We start from the raw sequence: 24,213 nt of genomic DNA, 5'->3' as shown, positions 1-24,213 counted from the left end.
GCAAAAACTGACATTTCTGAAATTAAATCTCCGTTTATTTGGGTATTCCAACAACTCTCTTTAGCCGGTATAATTCCACAACAATTCAGGACAAAGCAAAATGAAGGCAAGAATTATTGTGAATATCATCAGGAGAAAGGGCATAAAATTCAACTATGTCCTGAGTTTAGGGATTTGGTGCAAAAATTGATGAACAATAGAGAAATAGAATTCTTTGAAGAAGAACCAGGAAAAAAAGAAGATGATGTTTGCTCATCAGAGGATTCTAAACCAAGTCAAAAAATAAATGATCCTGTGATCATTAATGTGAAATCATCTACGATGATTCCTGCACCAATAAAGCCGAAGGTAGTTATCACCACTCCTCTACCATTTCCATACAAAGATACCCGCAGGGTACCTTGGAATTATACTACCAATGTTTCAATGGTAGGAGGATCTGTTTCTCTAGAAAAAACAGAAGAGAAAAAATAGAGTTTGGGTACAACATCGAAGTCTGAAGCAGTGAGCGAAGTCGGTTTCTTTACAAGAAGTGGGAGATGTTACTCTCCCGAAACATCCAATGCTTCAGAACAAGTGAAAACAAAAGGAAAATCCATGGCAATACCTCAGAAGGTATTTGATGATGAATCCTCTCCAGCATATAATGAGCATGTGACAGAAAAACAAGCTCAAGAATTTTTGAAATTTTGAAACAGTGAGTATAGTGTGGTTGAACAACTACACAAACAACAAGCGAGAATTTCTATTCTTGATCTCTGATGAATTCAGAAGCACATAGAAATGCTTTGATGAAAATCCTCAATCAAACATTTATCCCGAAGATATATCCCTCAATAAACTTGACAGAATTGTGGGACATATAGCCGCTGACAATTACATAACGTTCACAGATGATGAAATACCGGAAGGCGGAATGGGGTCAATAAAAGCTTTGAACATCACAACACATTGTCATGGTCATGTGTTGCCAGGAGTATTGATTGACAATGGATCCGCTCTCAACTTGATGCCTCTAGTCACACTTCAAAGAATGCCTGTGGATCAATCACACATGAAGAGTTATCAGAATGTGGTACGAGCCTTTGATGGTACTCAAAAAGAGGTTCTCGGGAAAATGGAAATACCGTTGTTAATTGGCCTAGTTGTGTACAATATTGACTTTATGGTGATGGACATCCACCCTACATATAATTGTCTATTAGGGAGGCCATGGATTCATTCAGCAGGAGCCGTTCCTTCTTCATTACATCAGAAATTAAAATTTGTTGTTGATGGACAACTAATATGCGTCGGTGCTGAAGAAGAAGTCATTGCGTCTGTAACAAGCGATGTTCCATATATTGACACCAATGATGATGCTCTTGAATGCTCTTTCCGAGCTCTTGAATTTGTAAATGCAACCTTTATTGCAGAAAGAAGCAAAATTCCATATCCCAGATTGTCTGATTGCACAAAAATGACGGTACAACAAACTTTAGGCATCGGAGCTAAAGCTGGGAAAGGTCTAGGAAAGAATCTTCAAGGGATTTCAGTTCCCATCAGTATAAAGATGAAGAAGGATCGTTTTGGGCTTGGATTTAAGCCCAATTTTCAGCAAAAGAACAAAGAGATGAAAAGAAGATGTGAAGACAGAAAGGCAAAATTGAAAGGAGGAGAAATCCTTTGGAAACACATGTCTTTCCCACAGTTGAAGACCATATTCAGATCAGGGGGAACAATTAATGTAGAACAGCAGCTTGTTGAAGCCTTTAAAGAAGAAAAGTTGACGAAAGATCAAGACATAGTTGAAAAAGCTATGAATGGATTATTTATCAACATGATCATGAATGACAACAAGACTGGCAAGTACTTGGATAGGATTCGCCCATGTTTTCCTGGAGAAACACTCACCAATTGGACCACTGAAGATCTTCCTATAGTTTTTAATATTAACGCAGAGTAATATTCAGAACTAATCTTTATGTTTAGCTCAAAAATATAAAACTTTTTGTTATCTTGTAAAAGAAATTATGTTAAATATAAGAAGTTTTCTTTAAAATTTTCATATGGCAATCATTCTTTACATTTTCTTACATTTTTATATTTATTTATTTCATAAATTTACTATATTCTTTCGGAAATATGTCCGATTTAAATTTGCAGGTGTCACCGTGTTAATAGCATGTTTATTCCTAAATTTAATCCAATGATAAATTTAGAGCAGCCTATATGTCTGGAAGAAATCAATGGGTGTGAGGATGAACTGGAATGTGATGTTCCTACTGAACTATTAAGATTGGTAGAAAAAGAAGACAAACAAATTCTACCCCACAAAAAAGAGGTTGAGACTGTGAATTTGGGAACAGATGAAGAAATGAAAGAGGTGAAAATTGGTACTACTCTGACAATCCAGATAAAACAAGAATTGATAAATCTCCTTCAAGAGTTCAAGGATATCTTTTCCTGGTCGTATCAAGATATGCCTGGTTTGAGCACAGATATAGTGATACACAAGCTTCCAATCAATCCAGAATATAAACCGGTCCAACAAAAGCTCAGACGATTGAGGCCAGAAATGTTATTACAAATCAAAGAAGAAGTAATGAAACAGATCAATGCAGGTTTCCTACAAGCATCTAAATACCCAGAATGGGTAGCCAACATTGTGCCCGTACCAAAGAAGAATGGGAAGGTTCGAATGTGTGTGGATTACAGAGATCTCAACAAAAGCTAGTCCGAAAGATAGTTTTCCATTACCCCACATAGACACATTGGTGGACAATACTGCAGGACATGCATGGTTTTCATTTATGGATGGATTTTCAGGATATAATCAGATAAAAATGAATCCTGAAGACATGGAAAAACAACATTTATAACCATGTGAGGCACATTCTGTTATAAAGTGATGCCATTTGGATTGAAAAATGCAGAGGCAACGTATCAAAGAGCCATGGTAACTTTGTTTCATGACATGATGCACAGAGAGATTGAAGTATATGTGGATGACATGATTGCCAAATCCCGAACTGAAGAAGAACATATTCAAAATCTGAGAAAGCTTTTCCAGAGATTGAGGAAGTATCAATTAAAGCTCAACCCCGCTAAATGCACTTTTGGGGTAACTTCCGGAAAACTTTTTGGGATTTGTGGTCAGCAAAAAAGGAATCGAGATTGATCCAGATAAAGTAAAAGCAATTCAAGATCTCCCACCACCCAATACAAAAAAGGAAGTTCGAGGCTTTTTGGGGAGAGATTAAATTATATATCTCGGTTCATTTCTCAATTAACTGACAAATGTGATCCAGTGTTCAAATTACTTCGAAAGAATAATCCTGAAGTCTGGAATGAAGAATGTCAAGAAGCTCTGGATATTATTAAGAAATACTTATCCAATGCCCCAATTTTAGTATCACCAATGCCTGATAGACCATTAATTCTCTACTTGACGGTTTTCGAAAATTCGATGGGATGTGTACTAGGACAACATGATGAATCTGGAAGAAAAGAAAAAGCTATTTATTATCTGAGCAAGAAATTTACTGATTGTGAAGTTCGATATCCCCAATACAAAAATTATGTTGTGCTTTGGGTGGACTACTCGAAGACTCAGACAATATATGTTATACCATACTACTTGGTTGATATCAAAACTTGATCCTTTGAAATTCTTAATGGAATCACCAGCTTTGACAGGCAGAATGGCTAGATGGCAGATGTTATTATCTGAGTTTGATATTGTATATGTCAACCAAAAAGCAATAAAAGGAAGTGTCATAGCTGATTTTCTGGCCAGTCGTGTATCAAATGATTATCAGCCTTTGAACTTCAATTTTCCCGATGAAGATTTGTTATGCATATCCATGAATGAAGAAGTCAGAACAAATGATGAATTTGTAACTTGAAAGCTTTATTTTGACGGAGCATCTAATGCTTTGGGACGAGGAATCGGGGCAGTGCTAATTTCTCCAGAAAATGTTTATTATCCCTTTACAAGTAGACTGGAGTTCTTTTGCACCAATAACATGGCGAAATATGAAGCTTGTGTCATGGGATTAAAAGCAGCTATAGAAAGAAAAATCAAATGTCTCAAAATATATGGAGATTCATCGTTAGTGGTGTATCAATTGCGAGGAGAATGGGAAACAAAAGATCCCAAATTGTTGGAATACCGAAATTTTACCCTCGAATTAGTGAAATAATTTGAGAAAGTTACATTCAATTATCTCCCTCGAGAAGAAAATCAAATGGCAGATGCTTTGGCTACATTAGCTGCTATGTTTCAGGCAACTAAGAAAGTTGATATGATGCCAATCAAAATGCAAGTATATGAAATTCCTGCACATTGTTATAGTGTGGAAGAAGAGGTAGATGGTAAACCATGGTATCATGATATCCTGCAATATATCAAAAATCAAAGTTATCCACCAAATGCATCGGAAATTGATAAAAGAACCTTGCGAAGAATGGCTGCTGGATATTTTCTTGATGGCGAGATTATGTATAGAAGAAGCAATGATCAAATGCTATTGAGATTTTTAAATACCAGCGAAGCTCGAAACGTCATTGAAGAAGTACACAGTGGAATATGTGGAACACATGCAAATGGTCTTTCCATGGCCAGAAAAATAATGAGATATGGATACTATTGGGCTACCATGTATACAGATTGCATTGATTATGCAAGGAAATGTCATAAATGCCAGATATATGCAGATAAGATTCATGTACCCCCATCTCCTTTACATGTAATGACAACACCCTGGCCATTTTCTATGTGGGGAATAGATGTCATTGGGGCAATCACACCAAAAGCATCGAATGGACATTGTTTCATCCTTGTGGCAATTGATTATTTTACCAAATGGGTTGAAGCTGCTTTATATACCAATATTAAGAGGTCCACAGTCTGCAAGTTCATAAAGAAAGAGATAGTTTGCCGGTATGGCCTACCAGAAAGGATCATTACAGATAATGCTCTGAACCTGAACAACAAAATGATGACTGAACTTTGTGCACAGTTTAAGATCAAACATTCAAATTCAGTGGCATATCGTCCAAAGATGAATGGGGCGGTTGAAGCAGCAAACAAGAACATCAAGAGAATCATTACAAAGACCACTGAAACTTACAAAGATTGGCACGAGAAGTTACCTTTTGCTTTATATGCATACCGAACTACTGTTCGAACATCTACTGGGGCAACGCCTTTTTCTTTAGTCTATGGGATGGAAGCAGTCTTACCAATTGAAGTTGAGATTCCATCGCTTCGAATATTGAGAGAAACAAAATTGGATGAATCTGAATGATCCAAGCTAGAGTTGATCAATTGAACCTTGTTGAGGAGAAAAGATTGAAAGCTATTTGCCATGGACAGATGTATCAAAAACGGATGATGAGGTCTCATGACAAAAAAGTACATCCAAGAGAATTTCAAGAGGGTGATCTAGTACTAAAAAAGATCTTGCCTATACATAAAGATTTCCGGGGGAAATGGATGCCTAATTGGGAAGGGCCATACGTTGTAAAAAAGGCTTTTTCCGGAGGAGCATTGATCTTGACAGAAATAGAGGGAAAAATTCTGAGAAATCCAATAAACTCGGATTCTGTCAAGAAATATTATGCTTGAAGAAAAAAAGAAAAAAAAAAGAAAAAAGTGAAAAGGAAGAAAAAGAAAGGGGGTCAAGGTGAAAACCCGCAAAGGGCATCTTGTAACCAAAGGAAGGATTTGAGTTGAAAACCTGAAAAGGCGGCTCAAATGCAGGTTGATATTAGGCATCTGGCAATTGAACCCTCTTAAGATTTTGACAGTTTGGAAGAAACTTCACATCTACAAGCATTTCGACAACGTTTGAGATCTTCCAGACAAAAGCTTACATCATTTCTCTAAATTGTGTCAATGTGATTAATTTAGAAATACTTATGCTTATAATTTGTTGAGACATTTGAATTTTTATCATTCTTATGCTTGCCATAACTTTGAATACAATTCTATCTATTTCAAGTTCAATTTATTTGAGATTCAATTTATTTTCGAAAATTCAATTTATTCTTTTATTGAATTAACATAATTTTGAAATAATTTAAAGATTTTTGAATATCACTTTATGATAATACTTTTAAATACATGGAATACAAAGTAAGCCAATCATCACCATCTTAAAGCCATGAACATTAAGATTGTTACACGGGATGCTACCGACAACAAGGCTAAATTTGACAAATCTACTCATCAATTGCTCCAACCGATCACCATTCAGTTCTTGCACATCTGTTTTCAAAGATATACTAAGACAGTAGAAGGCGATCTTTGCAGCACTGATTCCAGCAAAAAGAAACAAGACATTGATATTACTGGGAAACATGTCTCTATACAGATCCTTGTATATGATTTTTAAACCTAGAAGCATTTCCACCTCATCAGGTTCAAGTGGAGCAACTTTATTCCTTCCAACTCATACTAGATTCCATTTTCAGCACTCATTAAGAACATACTTCTGAACACTCGAAGTTGGCTCATTGTCATAAGCTTCAAGAGCCTTACAGATCCTTTCTGTCAATTTGGCACTTCCTGTACATGTTTATAAACAGTTAAACTTTATTCTTGGATCCCATGAAAGCCATCATTTCTTTGTCAATGGAAAAACATCAGCACATGGAAGAAGCAGAATAAGAGAAACTCTGTTCTTAGTTGGCAGAATTATGAATATAGTCCTTTTCAGTGTAGTATGATGGAAATACTTCGAATCTACAAATTCTGGCTCTACATCGAATAAGCATTATGATATCCTAGTCCAAACATTAACTGGAACAAATATAATGTGCTCAATAGCATCTTTTGGGAAGTGTTCTTTGAGTTATCTGATCTGGTTGGACAGAACCAATCATTGAATTTGGAAGAATAATGTGCTCAATAGCATCTTCTGGAAGTGTTCTTTGAGTTATCTGATCTGGTTGGACAGAACCAATCATTGAATTTGGAAGAGAATGTGTCCATAGCATCTTCTGGAAGTATTCTTTGAGTTATCTGATCTGGTTGGACAGAACCAATCATTGAATTTAGAAGATGAATTTGCCAATAGCATCTTCTGGAAGTGTTCTTTGAGTTATCTGATCTGGTTGGACAGAACCAATCATTGAATTTAGAAGATGAATTTGCCAATAGCATCTTTTGGAAGTGTTCTTTGAGTTATCTTATCTGGTTGGACAGAACCAATCATTGAGTTTAGAAGATGAATTTGCCAATAGCATCTTCTGGAAGTGTTCTTTGAGTTATCTGATCTGGTTTGGTAGGAACTACAGAACCAATCATTGGAATTAAAAGATGAACTGCATGATCGTCTTCATTAAGAAGTTTCTTTTCAAGCTTCTTTTGCTTATCCTTTTCCCAAAAATCATAGCATAAGTTTCGTCTTTGCTTGTAACTGGGATTATCACATAATGGCTTCCCATCTTTTACCGGAAGAAGTGCGTCAGCATTTTTAGTCATTTGAACAGCACATATAAAATCTATCAATTTTGCAATTGATGAATCTGGACCACGTTTCTCCAGGTCTATTGAAGCTTCAGCCTTTGAGAATCCCATTTTTGTCAAGTATAACAGTTTATTCTCCTCATCAGAATCAGAATTCAAGATTTCTCGGTATTAAAAGAACTATCGATATCTGTGAAATCATCTTGAAAGGTCACTTCATAATCAGATGAGTTGTTATCAGAATCAACATGTTGCATGAATGCAAGCTTTTCAAGAGCTTATACTATTGAGTTTTATTCTCAAGAGGTTTTGTGACATTATATCTACATCTACATTTGTCAAAGAAGATAGATTCTCTGATTTGAAGAAGACAGATATATTGGGTTTTTACAATTGAAGAAATACTCAATTCACCAGTCTGAAATCAAACAACTTAATATTCATGCATCATATTTAAGCATTTGCAAAAATAGATGCATTTTCATTCATTTTTATTCTTGTTGAATTTTTAACAGAAATTTCAAAGATTTTAGCAAAGATTTCGAATCCACTTGATGGATCATCTTTGCCAGAGAAGGTTCATAATGAGAAGAACTCATCTGAAGAAGGAAGAAGAAGTTCATAATGAGAAGAATTTGTTCAACCTTTTACCTGAATCCATCATTTGATGGATCATCTTTGCCAGAGAAGGTTCATAATGAGAAGAACTCATCTGAAGAAGGAAGAAGAAGTTCATAATGAGAAGAATCTATTCAACCTTTTACCTGAATTCATCAATTGATGGATTATCTTTTCCAGAGAAAGTTCATAATGAGAAGAACTCATCTGAAGAAGGAAGAAGAAGTTCATAATGAGAAGAATTTGTTTAACCTTTTACCTGAATTCATCAATTGATGGATTATCTTTTCCAGAGAAGTTCATAATGAGAAGAACTCATCTGAAGAAGAAAGAAGAAGTTCATAATAAGAAGAACTTGTTCAACTTTTTGCATAATTCTATCACAGAAGGAGATAGATTAGCATCAGCCTTTCTAGAGAAAGTTCATAATGAGAAGAACTCATCAAGAGCTTATTCAACCTTTTGAATGACTCTATCACAGAAAGGAGGCCATCATCATCCCCAGCAGAAAGTTCATAATAAGAAGAACTCATCTGGAGAGAGAGAAGAATTTATTCAATATCTCCATTATGATTAAAGTAAAGTCAAATGGATAAAAAAAATTTTGTTATCTTTTCATCTTTGCCCTATTCTTGTTAACACAAGAATGAGCAAAGAGGGGCAGCTGAAGATACTAATTTTTTTTATCCATATTATTATTATTATTATTATTATTATTATTACTATTATTATTATTATTATTATCATTATTATTATTATTATTAAAATATATTAAATTATATATAAATAATTAATTACAGGCCAATTACAAATGGACCGGCCCAGTTACAAACAAACCGAACCGGTCCAGAACAAACCAAAAACCCTAAACATTTGGGGGTTTCAGTTAGGGTTACCTAACCCTAATCTAGCCGGCCGCCTCATCACAGTCGTTGGATCTGAGAGATCCAACGGTCCCTATATTGCTCCAGATGGAAACCCTAGGGTCTGATACCCTAGGGACACGCGGCCGCCGTTGCTATCTCGCCGCCTCCGCCACTGCCACGTCCCAACCGAAGGCTCCAGAAGCTCCAACGCCAGCCGTCCACGCCATGGCTACGGGGTGAGTCACCACTGGTAGTCCGGTGACTCACCGAGACTCCATCTTCGGACCGGTCCGATGGCCACACCGGTGGTGGCTATAAAAGCCACCACCCCAACCTGAAAAAAAAGGGAGGAGACAGAGAACACAGAGAGACGAAGAGAAAAAAAAAACAGAGGAAAAAAAAGATATACTAAAAAATATACCAACGATCTCAGTCACATCAACGCAGCAAGAAAAAAAAGAGAGAAGAGAGGAAAGAAGCTTACTCTGTCATCGGAGAACCCCACCGTCGCCGGATACACGAAAACCGAAGGTATTTTTGTAGATCTGCTCCGATTGGGAGCTTTTTAAGGAAAAAGAACACCGGAAACGGTTTTAGACCGTCCCGATCTATATTCTGGTGGATTTTTGTAATTTCCGGCCACCATTAACGGTGGCCGACAGCGGTGGTCGGAGCCCGGTAGCGGTGGCTGACCGGGACGGCTTCTCTCAGTTTAGAGAGAAGCCAGAGAACTCTTCTCTCTCTGTTTGAGAGAGAGGAAAAAAAAAAGAAATGAGATAGCTGGCCCGAAGGGCCAGCCGGTTTGGGCATTAAATAGCCCTTCCCAACGACGCCGTTTTGGGGAGGGCTATTTGTGTAATTTTATAAATGTTAAACCCTTTCCGTAATCCCTATATTTTATATATTTTACATTTTAGTCATTAAATTGAATTTATAATATTTTTAATTCAGTCTTCGAATTGTAATTTCTTTTATTTTAGTCCTTTATATTAAAATAATATATTTAGGATAATAACAGATTTAATCCCTTAATTTTAATAGATATATTTTAATCCCTAGTTTATATTTTTAATTATTTTAATCTTATATTCGAATTTTAAATAAGTTTATTTTAATCACTAAAATTAAATAGAAAATAGCATGTTTAATCCTCATAATTCTGATTAATTATGAATTGGTTTTTTTATTTTTAATTTTACTATAATTTAGTCCTTATTTTAAGTATTGTTTATTGCTTTTAAATATATGGCTATAATTGTATTTTTATTTTACTTGTTTATATATTTAAATATTTTTATTATGTAGTCATAATATATATATATAAAAATAATATTTTATTTTAAATAAATTATTTTAATATTTATTTTTCAATATCGAAGAAAAGGACAGTCTTAATACAACTGGATGTCCTATTCTGGTATTTTAAAATAAAAAATATATATATATATAAATATTATCAATATCAAGAAAAGCTGTCTTAAGGCACCTAGAAGTTCTTTTCTGATATTTTAAAATAATAAATATTTTTTATAATAATTTGAAATAATAAAATTATAAATTAAATATATTTTGAATTTTTAAATTTAATAATAGAGACAATTTATAATTAAAAAGTACCAATTTTGGGCGTTGTAGGGGTGCTAATCCTTCCCTAAACGTAACCGACCACGAATCCCTTTTTTATTAAAAAGAATGAATTTTTGGTTATAAACGCAGATCAGTTCATTTTTTTATTAGTGTTTTCTTTAAAACTCTCTTAAAAAATAATTTTTAGGTATTCGACCTACCTGACCCAAAAGGCCGATGGCGACTCTCAAATTATTTTCAAAAACATTTATTTAAATCAATTTTCCAGCCAAATTTAAAATTTTGTGCCCGGACCAAAACCGGTTACGACAACTGGCTTGTGTAGCTGCTACATATTCTGCCTCTGTTGTGGATGTAGCCACAACTGACTGTAATTTTGAAACACAACTTACAACTTTGAACACATATCATGTAGTATATTTTCTTTTATCCAAATCCCCTGCATAGTCAGAATCTACACACCCATTGATTAGTAAGTTTGATCCTCCGTAACATAATGCAACTTTTGAGGTCCCTTTGATGTATCTCAGGATCCTCTTCACTGTATTCCAATGCTCTTTGCCTGGATTCGCCATGTACCGATTAACCACTCCCACTGCTTGTGCAATGTCTGGTCTTGTGTACATCATAGCGAATATTAAACTTCCCACTGCTGATGCATACGGTACTCGAGACATCTCCATCCTCTCTTCTTCACTGCTAGGACTCATACTGGAAGATAATTTAAAGTTAATAGGAAGAGGTAGAAATTGGCTTACAATCTTGCATGTTGAATCGTGACAAGATCTTCTTCAAGTAATCTTTTGTGAAAGCGAAATCTTCCTATTACTTCTGTCTTGGTGAATTTGCCATCCCTAGAATCTTGTTTGCTGATCCCAAGTCCTTTATTTCAAATTCCCTAGCTAGTTGTGCCTTCAATTCTTCAATATGATCTTTGTTGGGTCCTGCAACCAACATGTCATCCACATACATCAGGCAATATAACAAATCGTTATCACCAGACCTCTTGAAATAAGCACAAGGTCGCATTAAGTTTGTTGTATCCAAGCACATAATGAGGAATCAAATCTCTTATACCAACACCTCGACGTCTGCTTTAGACCGTACAGAGATTTGTTCAATCTGCAAACCAAGTTCTTCTTTTCTTTTTCTTCAAAACCTTCAGGTTGGAGCATATAAATCTATTCTTCAAGATTTCCATGAAGAAAAACTGTTTTAACATCAACTGCTCTAGATGTAAGTTCAATGTAGCACACTTACCAAGACTACTCGAACTGTTGTTAGTCGAACCACAGAAAAAAATTTCATTGAAATCAATACCTTCTTTTTGAGCATATCCTTTGACCACCAGTCTTGCATGATACCTCTCCACTTGATCGTCACCATTTCGCTTGATTTTGAAGACCCATTTGTTACCAATTGACTTCCTTCCTTGTGGTAGTGGCACAAGGTCCCATGTATTATTTTTATGAAGGGCTTCGATTTCTTCTTGCAACCGCCATCATCCACAGTGAAGCATCTGAATTTATTGCCTCCCGTATATTGATGGCTCACCCATCCTCTGTTAAAAGGTAGTATGCAATATTTTCTTCTATAACATAATCTGAGTGCCAATTTGGATGTCTTCTCACACGATCTGATTGACGAGTTGTTGGAGCTTCAGAACTCTCTGGTTCTTGTTCATCATGTGCTGGTTCTGCTTCAAAAGAATCTCCTTGTTCAACCTCTTTTTCCATATGTATTTGTGTAGTCTCTGACTTTTCAGTGCTATCATCTTCTTTTCTTTGTAGTTTATCTTCTACAAAGATAACATCCCTGCTAATGACTACTTTGTGGCAATGAGATCCCACAAGCGATACCCCTTGACTCCATCAGCATACCCTAAGATTTGCTTTCCAGGATTTTGAATCCAGCTTTGAGATTTCTTGGGAGTTGTACATCACGTACACAATACTTCCAAATATATGGAGGTTTGAATAATCAGTTGGTTTACCAGTCCACATCTCCATTGGTATCTTCAGCTCTATTGCAGTCGATGGAGCTCAATTCACCAAATAACAGACGGTATTGACTGCTTCTGCCAGAATGATTTTTTAGGCCTGCATCCCTTAACATTGCTCTTGTTCTTTCTAACAAGGTTCTGTTCATCCGCTCTGCCACTCCATTTTGTTGAGGAGTGTTCGCCACTGTGAACTATCTTTTGATGACTTCTTTCCTGCAAAAGTCATCAAATTCTTCGCTTGTGTATTCTCCTCCATTATCTGTTCTGAAACACTTGATCTTATTTCCATAATCAAGTTCCACCCGCGCCTTGAAGTTTTTGAAAGTTGAAAACACATCTAACTTCTTCATAATAGGGTACACTCAACATCTCTTGGAGTAGTCATCAATAAATGAGACAAAGTATTTTGCTCCACCTAGGGATATAACTGGTGCTTGCCATACGTCAGAGTGAACCAATTCTAAAACACTTTTACCTCCAGAATTTGATTTGTTAAATTTCAACCGGTGTTGCTTACTTGTTATGCAATGGTCACACAAAGGAAGTGTTACATTTATTAAGCCTGGAAGTAGGTTTTGCTCCACAAGGACTTTCATTCCTTGTTCTGACATGTGTCCAAGGTTCTGATGCCACAACATTGCATAATTTGAACTACATGAGGCAACAGAGGCTTCTGCTTCTAGCAAAGTATCTCTGTAACCCCCTCAGACTGATGCAGGTAACCCGATCTGATCTGGAGTGTCACATTAGGGCCACCGGAGTGACCCACTATAAAAATAGCGGAAAATTTAAAACTTTTATTAAAACATGTAACTTATATAATGATTTATCAGTATGTAGAAATAAATAGATTTTCAGACTCGTATATAAACAAAATACAATTACATATCCCTAATCACATGTATTGTACTCTGCACAACGCCGAAAGAACTTCCTTATTGAAGTCGATAGCTGCACTGGTATAATTCTTTTAACCTCAATGTTGAGTAATAGAGTGAGATTCGGAAAGCTCAGTAATACAGAACTACCAGATGATGCTGATGAACGTGCATACAGATAAATATATATTTCCTTATTGTTTCTAAACATTTACAGATTTTTATGCTGAGCAGAGATCCTACTGATATTTCAGACGGTAACAGACAATGAGCTTTCAATTTAGAGAAATATTTCGGATGACTGAGTTCAGGAGATCAGAATATGTTTCTAGTGTGTTCCCGTAAAACCAGTAAAAGATACAGATCTTTTAAAACATATATATATATATATATATATATATATATATATATATATATATATATATATATATTATATATATATATACCCCTATCCTTTCACAATCTATTTGTGTAGGTTCTCCAGAACCATACACCCAACCTACACAACCTGTAAGGCCCTGACACAAAGCCGGGAACCTGCATATATACTTCCTTCAACAATACCCCCCAATTAAAACATTTTTCGTTCGTAAACGGAGATATCAGAAATCAAAACAGAATTTAGAACAGATATCAGAACAGAATCCAATCATAAATCATAACAGAATTTAGGTCATGTATCAGAACAAAATTCAAGTCGGAAATCAGATAAAATATTTATAGATTAGGGAACACACTAGAGTTTACAGATATTATTCAGAGGTACTAGATAATCTTAGCAGGCAGAGAAACACGGATCTTCAGTATACCGATAAAATGTCAGAATTTAGAATCACTATTGGAAAAGTTCAATAACTGACGGAATCATCAGTCATTCAGAATGAGACTTGAGATGATAAGGAAGAATTGAAGATTCAGGACATTTACAATCTATGTCGATTGATCGGATTATCGAACAACTCTTAGATGAATAGTTCCCAGAACTAATACTTATCGACTGGTCAATTCGTTGTCCTTCCAGAGTATTTACACTTTAATACCAAAAATTCTTATCCATAGATCATCTTCGGAATCATCACTTAATAGATCTTCCAATGTCTTTATTTCATTTTCACGCTTTCACTATATCATGAAATGCTGACGTGCTGATTTGTAGTTCATGATCCATAAGAACATTACATCATGTATGTTCATTAACGTTTCCAGACTCATCCAAATCACTTACTTAATCCATAGTCCTTGAGGTTACTTAATTCATTTAGTAGTCATGTTCATTCCCGTTATTTTGGGATTTTCCAGAGTAATTCAAGCGTTCCTGAATTTCATATACATGTTGCACTTCTGTTCTATTCAATTTGGTCTTCGTGGTTGATTTGTCGAACAAATGTTCAATTCTTAGTACTGAATGCGATATAGAGTTAAGCTGAGCTGAATACTTCCAAAATTTATCATCGAGCCAAACTTGAGAAGACGAACACGCATTCAAGTAATATCTATGTCATCCATGTATTGATATAACTTTAGGGTTGATCTACTCACTTAAATTATTTTCCATTTCTTTTAAAGGTAGTCCAACACCTATACTTATTTTAATTCTTTGATTAATCCAAGACATTTACTTAGTTTAGGCCATAAGGTTATTTTGGTAATTTTGGTGTTCAGTTTTATTCCATTCATTTCAGAGCTCGAGGATATCCAACCATTCCTGAGCTTGGTGATATTCTTGAGTCATTTCCATTACAGGGGTATTTTGGTCATTTTACAGATCTACGATATTTAAATCTTTTCCTTCCATCTGGTATTATTATTTAATTCTAGTTTATCATCTATTTCAGTCCCTTCAAATAATTCTGATAAAAGAGCACCATCCGATAAATATTTCTTCAAATATTTACTCATAACTCGGATATTTTCGGGTCAAGTGCATTCTCAGATTTTACAAACGGAATATCATAAATTTTTATGTACAAAGACAATATCTTAACAATTAAATTCGTACTTAATCGAATTAAGTATAAATCCTCAAAGTATTTTCTCATTCAGGGTCAACTCAGACTATTTTACCTCTCAAGGGCATTTTCGTAATTTCTTAACTAGATACTTTCGATATTAGCTCTTAACGAAAATAATTATAATTTAAAAATCCTATGGTTAATTGTTTTTCTGAACATTCTCTAATCTTGAAATGATTCCTTAACAGACTTCTAGCATCTTGCTCAAACCCTCTTGGGGTTAAAAACCAGTTATTCGCATTTCCTAAGCAAAACTAACATTTCTTATGCACATCAGTAATTTTTACCGGATCAATATGTCTTTCAGAGTTATTAACCAACTTCGAGGGACAATTCTTGTCATCTTAAAATATAAGGGTATTTTCGTAATTTTACCCAACTAGAGTATTCTCATAATTTCTCATCCGAGTACCTTTAATATTTAACCTTTGTTGATATAACATATAAGTTACATATCCAGGGCTGATTCCTTTATCACCAATCACAAAACTTGTAATTTAATTCTAACAATCTCTCAATCTCCTATATTAATCATCTGAACCATAATCAGTTGCCAAATTTCTATTGTGTTCGGATCGAGTGTAAAAATTCATTAACTACACAAATGAGACCAACATTATCTTATTCATACATTTACTAATATTCACATATTCCATAAAGCATAAAGAGATAGTAAAGTATTACCTCATTTTTCGTGCCATATTGGTCGACCATTTAAATTCCATTTGAATGCCTTCGATCTTTAATTCAACTTCCAATATTCTCTCACAATCCATGCCATCAAAATTACTAATTCGTATCCAAATAATTTCCCTCGCCATAAAATAGTTTATCAGAATTTAAATAATAATCTGAGGACTTAATTGGTAAAATTGAGAACTAATGATGCCATCAAAATAGTTAATTACTTAAATTAGTGACTAAATTGATATCGTAAAAACTATTATGTCATAACTATAACCACTTGGAAACTAAGAGACAAGGTAAAGATCTCACCAAACTTGGATGACATACCTTGTGATTTACTCATTTTGCACTTTAATAATAACCCCCAAATCCACGTTATTCCATTGCTCTATTTCACTTTCATTTTTTTCTCTTTCATGTTATGCTCTGTAAGTGAAGAACACTTGCCACGATCGTCGGTACACCACCACGCCGCCTAACGCCATCGATCGCCATTCGTGACCCAAAGTACACCATCAAACTCTTTTTTCCCTAATACGTTCTCCAACACGAATGACCTTTAAGACACCCTTTGATCTTTTAGAAGAAAGAAAACACCATAATTCAGTCCATCTGGTGGACAAAGCTGAGCATGAGTGAGCAAAAGCAAACTTTTGCGCCATATTTCTTTGCCAAAACTGTTACTAAAAGCCCTTATGACCTGCTTATCCAAGTCGTCTACTCTATAGGCATCCAAACGATCAACATAAAGCAAAACATCTATGGTCTTATTCCAAAGAAACCTTTGATCAACTGAAGAGCTTGGTGATAACATAGCCAGCCTCTACAAGTCCTGGAGTATCAATTACATTCAATGTAAACCTTCCCAGGTGCGTGAAACCATTACGGGTCTCAACCCCTCTGACTGGAACGCAGTGACTCGACAACTTGCTCCACAAGAGAGAATTGATAGTAGAAGACTTTCCTACACCGCCTTTGCCCATAAGGATAGTCAAGTATTGACATTCTCTTGCTTTAATTTCCCAACAAATCAAATAATTTTGTTGAGTAGCAGCGGAGAATTATTGAAGGCCAAGCCATTCATAAGGGAGAAGAGTACCCATCACAGAAAACAATGTATCTTCGTGGGTGTAACTTAAGAAAGAGCGTGAGAGAGATGAATGAAGAATTTGGAGAGGTCTTTTAGGGTTGGATTTTTGTGCAGCAAGTGGATGAGAAAAGGAAATAAGATGATTGGGGATTGGATTGGGGGATGGGAAGGTTATCTAGTATGTGGCTTTGGTTGTTTCTTTCGTGCCAACTCTTAGCCACTTGTAGTTTTTTTTTTATTTTCCCAACAACTCTTCCCACTTGGTTCTCTATTTTCCATATAATAATAATAATAATAATAATTAGATTCACATAATTGGGGTGTGACACTCTCCCTTCAGCATATACAAGTTTGCTGCTATCTTTTCGCCTTTCAGCAGCACAAGCGCTCCACGGAACACCTTCATGATTCCATTCTGTGTTTTAATCTTGCTTGCATTATTATCCAACAATCCGTAGGATAATAAATTTTTCTTCAGGCCTTTCACGTGCCGCACATCTCGAATAACTTTAATTGTTCCATCATACATCTCAATTTGATGGTTCCAACGCCAACTATCTCTAAGGCATGATCATTGTAACTATACATAGATCCTCCTGAGACAGGTTCATAATGATGGAACCATTCTCTTCTTGAGGTCATATGATATGTTGCTCCTGAATCAATGAGCCATATATCTGCATATCTCTTTCTGCCTTCCACGGTGGTTGACGCTTCACAACATAGAGCATCTCCATCATCTGAAGTGTTTGCGGTATTGCCTTATGGATTGGAGTTTTTATTTAGACTCCAACAATCCTTCTTCAAGTGACCATTCTTTCCACAGTTGTAACACTTTAAAATTTTCTTGCTCCTCGACTTCGATCTACCATGATTGTGACTGCTGCTTTGGCCTCGTTCTGTTGATCTCCCTCTCATCGTTGTCAACTCTTCTGCTTGCTGCAGATTTACTTGTCTGTCTTCCTTGTTCTTGCGCCGATTTTCTTCTTGGAGAACAACAACTGCAACGTCATCGAAGACTAGACTGGTGACATTACTGTTTGTCAAGTTGATTATGAGTTGATCATACGAATTAGGTAGACTTTGAAGTAGAAGTTCAACACGTTCTTGTTCTCTTATTGTACATCTTAAGGATGTAAGCTGAAAAAATAACGTGTTCAGTGTGTTTAAGTGCTCCGTCACTGAAGTAGATTCTGACATACGGATAGTGTACAATTTCCTCTTAAGGAAAATTTATTGTGCAGCGATGTGGCATCGTACAATTGGTGAGATGATCCCATATCTCCTTAGCTGTCTTCTTCTCCTCGATGCTTGACAATACTTCATCTGCTAATGCTAGATGAAAGTTTGCCATAACATTCCCATCCATTCGATCCATTTGTTGTCATTTGTGAAATCCACCAGCCTTTCACTGATAGCTGTTAGACAATCGTCTTTCCTCAGGATGACCTTCATCTTCAATTTCCACAATGAGAAATTTCTCCATTGAATTTTTCAATATCAAATTTCGTTGCCATAGCTTCTTTTACGGATAGCTCCCACTATTTCACTATCGTGAATAGTTCTCTGGAACCTTCAAAGAATGAGTAATAACTTCTTACTTTCTTATGTTGGAGGATCCACCTTTTGGTGGCAACCACAAAGACAATAAGTAGATATTACACACTCAAATCTGGCTCAGATACCAATTGTTGCGGAAGACGGCTATCGGATAGAGCAAAAATGCAACTCATAATTTGAGAAAAAAATTGAAGATAAAAGAGACACAAAATTTACATGGAAAACCCCTAAATAATATAGGGTAAAAACTACGGGCAACGGTAGAAGAATTTCACTATGAGAAAATAGGAATTACAACTTCTCTCGATCTACCAAGGAGAAAACAATGATAATTCTCTCTTGATAAAAAGGAGAAAACAACTCTTAAGAAACTCTCTAAATTCTCTCTAGTATTGGAAGAAAGCTAGAATGCTTTGGGATGGTTTTTGAAGCTAAATGAGCTAGGTATTTATAGTTAAAGCCTAAGGACTAATTTGTAAATACCCTAAAGTTTAGTGATTAAATGAGTGATTTTACCATGCCAAATTTCAACATTTTTCAGCTACTTTTCGGTGCATTAATTGCACCACCGAAAGCCACCTAAAATTTACAACTTGTTGTTTTGACTTTTTCAACAGATTGAACACTTAAAATTTTGTTTCTTTTTTTCGCTAGAGTGGGAAGAGATCCATAGAAACTATTGCAACAACAACACATAATGCAATGTGTGCGGCCGAAGTACGCATGCTCATTATTCTACCATGTTCCTTTGTCATGTTTTTCTGGAACTGCTGGTAAACAGCATCCGCGGTCTCTACGCTACATAAGACCACAATCTTTTCCTGAGGTGTAGTAGATTTCTGAAAGGTTTGAAAATAAGTCCCGCACGGGGACAAGGAAGAAGCAACATTAGGGATCTGAAAACTTCTAATCTCTTTCAAGGTGCTGGAATCATAAATGCTAATAGCACAGTCAATTTTCGTCACCATAAGCCTCGAACCATCCTCACTAAACTTGGCACTAGTGCAAGGAACTTTTTCAAGCTTAATCCCAGGTTGATTATTGTTATTGAATGGAGGCCCATTCCAGATTGAATATCCATCCGGTTCTCGAACTGCAAAACCCATGAAGTTTATAAAAAGAAGCATAATTATTTAGTACCTAAAATCTCTAAAACCGGTGAAGTTTCCACAGCTGCTGCCATTGGAGGCTAAGATAAGAACTGCAAAAACCCCATGTCAAACAATTCAAGCACATTTCTTTTTAAGGAAACTGCACTTCATTCTTAATTTAAATTAAGCAGACAACCATTTGAGCACATCAACTATATTGTTGTTGCTTGAAACAAAATAAAGAATCAACCTTTCAATCAAATTTGATGAAAACAATAGTAAAATAAAAAAGATTAAAAGCGAGGCTCTATTCAATTGTTTCTTTTGCTACTTTCTTCAAACTTAATTACTGTAAACCTTAGAAAAAATATTAAACGCAAAAAAGTTTCGATTTTGTTTTTTCTTTCTTAACAATTTCTTGAGAAGGGGCAAGGAAAATACTGATCGGATTGAGAAACAGACGTCGTATCTGGCGATCTGTGCTGCCGTCGGTTGAACCCTTTACTTGCAAATCAGCTACTGTAAACTTGCGCTCCGTCTTTTACATGCTGCTAATTGCGTTCCTAGATGAGCAACTTCGTTTCATGTTTGTGCTGCATTTTCCTTTATTTCTCCCTAGTAAATATCAGTGTAAGATAATTTGCAACTTTTATTATAATCTGGGAAGAGTTGAACTTTTTTTTTGTCTGTAATAATTTGGTGAAACTAGTTTTAATTTTACCTATTTATTGTCATTTAGATTGTTAATAAAGTTATAACTTGATTTATTTTATTTTTTTTAATTTAATTCAAATAAAAAAATTGATGGTTTAGAAATTGGCATATCCTAATTATTAAAAATTATATTTTCAATCTATTTTGATATGTGAATTCGTAATTAGATTCTATATTCATTATGCGTGTTAATCGAATTTTCAATTAATATTTGATGATTGTTTGAACGTTCATAATTTGGAAATTGATGTTTGATAATATATGTGATGGCACAAGAGAGACTTGAAAAGCGCACATATGCATTAACCCAAGAAATATATATGTGTTAAGCCTTAGATAATAGACTTATACATAAGTGTTGGTTAACAATGATAATAGATATACCTTCAACATGAACGAACTTACTTACTTTAATAATTAAAAAAATCGTTATTAATGGATTTATGTGTTTAAAAGTAACAATAATGTCACATATAATAAAAAAGATATAAATACTTAACTTTTTTTTTTCAAAAAGGGGTGAAGATCGTTCTTTTAGAATCTTCTAAGAATGCAATAGGAAAATACTTTTAAAACTTAAATTCATGGAACAGTAATACTTTTTGATAAAAGTTAAATGAAGCAGATCATAGATTAGACTCCTCTACTTATAACCCATTAAACCTTCGTGAACCACCAATTTACATGTATCTACAATAATTTTGATGTTGTCTCATAACCTTCGATGGGATTGGAGGCATGCGAGTAGGAGATTTAAGGTTAACAAACGGCATGTACTGAGACAACGGTTTCTGAGAGGGTGACTTCGTGAAGGATTTTTCCATGATAATAAGATTAACACCGACTAGAAGCAGAACGGAGGTGCTCAGTGAAAGTTCATTAAGCAATTTATTTCCTATGATAATAAGTCTTAACGCAGACTACAACAAAAAGCAAACTAAAAGTAAATAAAAGAGATTTTAGTCACAAGGACAGCTAGTGGATGGCGCTCAACAGGCAAACAAATATCAAAGATAGAAAAGAACCCCATGATCACGCCTTTGAAGTTTTGGAGGAGAGTTTAAAGGTTAAACCCGAGCCATCCAATTTCTCTTGAATAAGCTTCTCCATACGTTCAATCATGGATGATGTGAGATAGTGGCTCCAACCTCCCACTTCTTCTTTCCTGAAAAAGACTTTGTATGGAATCCCATAATTAATGTTTGAGCCATTCTTGTTAACTTCCAGTTCTTTCATCTTCTCAAAGCTACAAATCTTAGTTATTTCTTCAACAACTCCTCGTTTCTCTTCATCCTCTGTGAAAGGAACCCCTAAGAACATGGCCAAGTGTTTCAGCTGAGAATTAACGTCTTCCTTAAGATCTTCGTATTTTAGAAACAGTATCTTGTTAGGGTTTTCTTGGCATGCCTTCCAGTAACCCAATACGTGATCAAAAAATTGACCAAACTCATAGATTCCGTGGCAGAACTTGTCAAAAGCTTCATCAAGTGAAAATAACTCTTTGCTTTCGTCTCGAAGTGAGTTTCTAAAATGCCAATAAGAAATGAACATATCCATAGGGTTTCTACATAAGTAAACAATCTTACAGTCGGAATTTTTTATTGAAGTTGGCAAAGAAGCATAAGGAACGTGGGTGGCTAAAAGCCTTGGAAACACAAAAACTTTCTAGATCGGGACAAGGGTTGTTCAAGTAAACAAAAAACTCCAAGTGACGAACAAGTTGGTGAGGATTAAAGGTGAGCCAAGGATTTTCATCTCTTGCAAGCTGGTTGCGGTACAGAGTTGAGAAAGCCAATGCCTTGAGCCAAGTAGTCCCACATTTGGGAATGTGGCGATGAAGATATCGGAATCGGATGCTTGGAAATGTCTTTGGAAAGAAATCAGAGGTTTTAGAATAAAATCTGCGCACCAGAAGCCTTGATAGAGATGAAGATTCGATGCACCGGCCCAACCTTGTTCTTTAGGGAGGGTTTGCACCAGTTGTTTGAGTTCATCATCCCATGACTTCTCCACATCTTGGGACGATGAACCAATTTTAGCCTTGCTGATTTCTGATATATCCATAATGAAAGCAACAACAAATCGAGAAAGGGGTCAAGAAGAGCACTCGATAATTATCATCTTTCGCATGAGTTTCATCTATTTAACAGCAAGTGGACAGAATCCACCGACAAAATGTCTGGCTCTAAAAATTCATACTCCACCCGGTCTAAAAAATAAACAGTTAATTATCATCGTTCGCATGAGTTTCATCTATTTAACATCAAGTGGACAGAATCCACCGATAAAATGTCGGGCTCTAAAAATTCCTACTCCACCCGGTCTCAAAATATCTTAATCTTATCCATTTTCAATTATAAATTCACTAAAACATTTTTTTTACACTTAAGGGTAAATTTTGCCTCTACATTAAGCTCAATTTATCAATTTTTTTTTATCAATTTAACATTCAAAGTTATTTAAAGTATTCATCCTAGCCCTTGAAGTCCGTTGACCGTTCTGACTAACATAATGAGAGGCTCCTGTGTATGTGGATTAAGTGTTTAGGTTAAAATATTTTATTAAACACAATGATTATAACAAATTCTCAAAAAAATATTATTTATTTAAGTGAGATTAAGGGATTATGTCAAATTTTTGAGAATTTTTTTATAACAATTGTATTTAGTAAATATTTTGTTATTTATTTTTTAATACATGTTACGTCATCATCAAATCACGTTTGTAATATTGGTTGATTTGAAAATGACTGATGTTGATAAACGCAAAAGGCTATGGTTTTGTTTGTCAAAATAGACTTTGAAAGTTAGAATAAACACCTTAAACAACTTTGAGAACTAAATTAATGAAAAAACGATAGAGGTAAAATTAATAATTGAGTTTATTATAGGGGCAACACTGACCTTTAAGATTTTTATTTTATTTTATTTGTGTGTGATAGAGCTCTAATACAGATTGCAAAAGAGTAAAAGAGAGAAACAATTTAAAAATAAATAGAAAGATGGGACTACTAGATATTATAGTCGCAAACACAATTAGTTTATGAGAATATTAATTTGAAAAAACTATTTAACTATTATTGAATTTTATCTTATCTGTTGATTATTTTATATTATTAAACTTTTAATTTTATTTATTATAACACTAAATTTTAATTTTACATTCAATTATACTATTTTATCATTAAATTATTAACACAATGATATTATGACTAACGATTATTGATGTTATATCATAACAACGTGCACCGGCCAACCTTGTTCTTTAAGGAGGGTTTGCACCAGTTGTTTGAGTTCACCATCCTATGGCTTGTCCACATCTTGGGGTGGTGAACCGAATTTAATGTTGCTGATTTCTGCTGTATCCATAATGAAACCAATAACAAATCGACAAATAATATCAATACCTTTTGCATAAGTTTCATCTATTTAACAAGCAGTAGACAAATAATCCACCGACAAAATGCTTGGCTCTAAATAATTCCTAGTACACCCAGTCTCAAACTATCTTATTCTTATCGAATATCAAATATAAATTCTTAAACACAGTAATGAAAGATAGTTAAAACTACTTTTGATTATTGTATTTATATGAGTCGAATTAAATTTAAAATTTATCTCTAATAACTCAAATTCAACTAGTTTTAGTAATA

General features: G+C 34.9%; 1 long non-coding RNA gene and 2 pseudogenes across 1 annotated transcript; all 3 read right to left on the bottom strand.

Annotated features, from left to right (window-relative positions):
• Positions 1-16,197: 16,197 nt before the first annotated feature.
• On the bottom strand, positions 16,198-17,449 carry LOC120128271 (annotated as a pseudogene).
• Positions 17,450-19,644: 2,195 nt separating this feature from the next.
• On the bottom strand, positions 19,645-20,401 carry LOC120128273. Its single transcript, XR_005516620.1, has 3 exons — positions 20,289-20,401; positions 19,897-19,957; positions 19,645-19,849 (listed from the first exon to the last, which is right to left on the bottom strand). It is a non-coding gene; the product is annotated as an uncharacterized LOC120128273 (long non-coding RNA).
• A 1,131-nt stretch (positions 20,402-21,532) lies between these two features.
• Positions 21,533-22,661, bottom strand: LOC120128266 (annotated as a pseudogene).
• Positions 22,662-24,213: the final 1,552 nt, after the last annotated feature.

The sequence above is a fragment of the Hibiscus syriacus genome, unplaced genomic scaffold, assembly GCF_006381635.1.
Source record: "Hibiscus syriacus cultivar Baekdansim isolate YM2019G1 unplaced genomic scaffold, ASM638163v2 tig00110478_pilon, whole genome shotgun sequence".
Taxonomy (NCBI): Eukaryota; Viridiplantae; Streptophyta; class Magnoliopsida; order Malvales; family Malvaceae; genus Hibiscus; species Hibiscus syriacus.
Note: the sequence above shows the minus strand (reverse complement) of the source record. Positions and strands in the feature narration are given on the sequence as shown.